The 3,877-nt window shown below is 44.3% G+C and overlaps 1 pseudogene; it reads left to right on the top strand.

The window, feature by feature from the left end:
* Nucleotides 1-3,212: 3,212 nt before the first annotated feature.
* LOC118857435 lies at nt 3,213-3,877 on the top strand (annotated as a pseudogene).

The following is a 3,877-nucleotide window of genomic DNA, read 5'->3' on the forward strand; positions in this document are numbered from 1 at the left end:
GCATCTGAGGCTGGATTTGAACTCAGATCTTCCTGACTCCAGGCCCAGCACTCTATGTCCTGCACCACCTAGGAGCCTCCTTTCCAACATATTCTCAATTAAAAAAAAAGTTTTATTGATTCATTTCCTTCCCATGTCCCATTTATGTTCCCCTGTATTAACTAGTGCAAAATATGAAAACATTCTGCCTCAGCCTACCACATAAAGTATCAATCTTCCTGGTACTTTTAGGATAGGATCTCAATGGGGACTGTACTAACCCTTGTGTTTCAAAGAAACATGAAAATAATTATTAAGAAGAGACTTGGATATCCTGAGAAAACTGAATGGTGGGACTGTGTTTCAAGAATTGAGGAGAATTCAGAAGCAGAAATGATAGTTAAAGATGACTTGACTATGCTCTTTCTCAAAACAGATACATGGTAAATCCTTATTTATGTTGTTGTTTTGTTGCTGGTTATACTGTTAATAAACAGCATAGCCAGTAACTTTGAAGTTTGTTTAAGCCTAAGAAATGAGGGAGTTTGATATGTAGGGAAAATGAGCAAACAGGATTGTAGGATCGTAGATTTCGAGCTGAAAGTGCCCTTAGTGGTGTTCAAACTTCTCATTTTACAGATGAGTAAACAGAGGTTCAGTGAAGTTAAATGACTTAGGGGAAAAGAAGTTTCTTTAGTTTATCAAATAAATAATATGCAACAGTTTAGCAAACTGTTAAAAAATTGTACTTAACTGTGGTGGGGTCTCAGAGCTAACTAATTAGTGAGAGATGTCATTTTTAGTATTTGAGATGAAAATTTCCCATACCACCCTGATTACCTTAGAAACTGAGATGAGAATACATAAGGAAAATGGACTAGTAGCATGTAAAGAGAAAGGCGATTGTCCAACCTAGGCTACATGTGAAGGTTGGCCCTAACATCTGATATAAATATCCTTGATTTTTATTACTTTTGCTCCCATGATAATGAGTTAAGCACTATACGTAGTCCAACTGTTCGTGATGGTCTATGCTATTATACCATGTTCAGCATGCCTGGGGCGGAGGTGGAATAGCAACTGAAATGTGGCAAGGTTGTGGCAAATCACCTACAAAGACACACTCCAGACTTAGACAAATCCAACTATTATACCCTTTTTACAGAAATAAAGTAAGACACATAATTGGAGAGATATTGGTTATCCATTGTTGGACTATGCAATAGAATGATGTCGTTGCCAAAATTAACTTGCAGGTTTAATACCATACCAATCAAACTCTCAGCGGACAAACAAAAAATGAAATTCCTGAAGCAACGTAAAACAAGAATATGTAGTTCGATGAAAGTTTTTGACTTCCCAATAGAGCAATAACACTGTTATTGATGGCACCCCCTTGGAAGAAGATCTGTCTTCTCAGAAGATGAACGCAGTTACCTTTTTTGGTTAGGGAGTTCTCCTAATTTGGTCTCAGATAAGCTAAGGGACATAACTTCTCTTGCTCTGTTTAACAAAAGGACATTTCTTCGTGACTTAAATCAACAGTACACCCTCGATTGATTTAGCTACCAGGAATTAAGATCGCTCCGTTAATTAACTGGATCTTCTATTCGGGGGATGGAGACAAAGGATACCAGACCAAAGATATTGTGACATTATTCATTGTTTGCTTTTATGACTGCTGAGGCCTTCTACAATGAAAGCGATGGTCTTTCTGGGAGTCTGCCATATTTCCATTGGCCACCAGAGGGCACTTAGCCTACGAGGGCCAAGGCTGCTTTCCTTACCCATGACTTCACTGGAGTTTTTGGTTTTTACAGCTCTGAAGCTGGGCAGGCTTATCTAGTTCAACCCCATTATTTTACAGATGAGGAAACTGAGGCCTGGGGGTTAAATAACTTACCCAAGGTCTCAAAGGTAGTAAATAGCAGAAGCAGGATTTGAAATCAGGCTTTGGAGCCCTTTGTTGACCTTTCCACTGTACAAGAGGCTGAGATAAGGAGCTTGGATTATCTCTCAAGAGTTGGGTCCAAACTCGATCTGGGGACAAAGGGAAATGACACTCAGAATATGCCTACATGATACCCAGGTTCCCCAGTACCTCTCTCAGAAGCCATAGTCCTGGCTGGGCTCCCTTCTCTCAGTTCTCGGCCTGTCGTCATCCCAGAACACAGAGGCTTTCCATATTGTGGTCAGTTGGGTAATTGTATACAGGGCATGATCAGACCAAAACAAGCCCAGAAGGCTCTACCACACGTCAGGCACAAAATAGTCTATTTGGACATTCGGGACAGAGACGTTTCTAGATTTGTGCATCTCACTTTTTTTTTTTTGAGCTACAGATTCTGCTTTGCTCATGGAACACAGCTCCTTCTTTGATGTGGGTATGCCATGCTGGGCAGTCCTGTGCCAGTGTCTCCCATGCCTGACAATCAATTCCAAAGTTCTTGAGGGAGCCCTTGAAAGCATCCTTGTGCCACTTCTTCTGACCTCCATGTAAGTACTTGCCTTGTGCAGGTTCTCTGTAAAATAATCTTTTAGGTAAACATATGTTTGGCATTTGGACAAGGTGGCCAGCCCATTGGAGTTGCGCCCTCTGCAGTAGAGTCTGAATGCTTGGCAGTTCAGCTTGAGAAAGAACCTCACTGCCTGGTACCTTCTCCTGCCAGGTGATCTTCAGAATCTTCCCAAGACAATTCAAATGGAAGTGGTTCAATTGTGGAATCGGGAATGAGCAGCAGTTTAGTAATAGCCCGGGCCTTGTGCAGCCTATTCCTTTCCACCTCTCCAGGGCTAGAGTGTCAGGAGGGGGTGGGCTAGAGCAGGCAGCTCAGCTGGCAGGATCTGGGAAGTGGCAAAAGAGCGAGGGACACTGTCCAAACTGAGGGGAGAGCTCATGTCAATGCCCTGATGAGAAAGGATGGCTCAGAGGATGGAGTCCTTCCTTAAGCTGTGACAATCCAGCCCTTGGGAGCAGATGAGGCAGCTCACTCTGGACCTGCTAACTGTGATAGGGCAGCCAGAGGTCCTGGACATCTTCTGAGTGGGCACGATGGGCGAGGCCCAAGTAATAGATGATCTCCATAGATCAGAGTCTCCTTGGGATCAGGCCCACTCAGAGTTTGTGCTTCTCAGTCTGTTCTTGGCACTGACTTTCTATGACTACATTCATGGGACTTCTGGTCCCTGGTTCTGTTTTCTTTCTTTTTTGGACTCTACTATGAAATGTTGGCATGCCTGGCAATGGCTCTTGGTTGTCCTGGGACAAGAGACCATGGAGCTGGTTGCAGCAGATCTCCAGTGAAGGTCTAGTGAAGGTTACTATCTGCACAGTTAACACCATAGATGAGTTCTACTATCCATCAGTATTAAATAGGTTAGCAATCATGGGCTGGAAAGACCCTAGGAAACAGTATCGCAACATCTGGCAACATGTGACCATGTATACCTTCCTTATCATCAGTGGTCTGGTGGACATAGTGAGTCAGAGCTGGCTGGCCAGGCAGCAGGTGAAGCTGGAGCAGACTGCCTTGGCCTTGGCCTTCCAAGGAACTGCCCTGCACTTCATCTCCCACACTGAGGGGCAAGGATGTCCTGGAAATGTTCCCACCTCTTGTGGTGTTGCCCAACATGCTGATTGCTCTGGTGCTGATGATTGAACTTGGTTTCCTGCCCAGTTGGAGATGTCATGTTCATCACCACCTTCTTCTGCTGGCATTTGATCCTGGATGCTCTGATGATAGCTGGTGTCTATGGGCTCTGCAGCCTCTGGCATCATCGGTACCCACCTCAGCAGGGGTCAAAGAGGGTGGGGTACCAGCTGCGCCCCACAGATTCCATCACTGAGGACCTAAAGAAACTGCTGCCTGAGATGAATCGGGCGGATGGTAGGATCTAG

This window comes from Trichosurus vulpecula, chromosome 7 (genome assembly GCF_011100635.1).
Source record: "Trichosurus vulpecula isolate mTriVul1 chromosome 7, mTriVul1.pri, whole genome shotgun sequence".
Lineage (NCBI taxonomy): Eukaryota > Metazoa > Chordata > Mammalia > Diprotodontia > Phalangeridae > Trichosurus > Trichosurus vulpecula.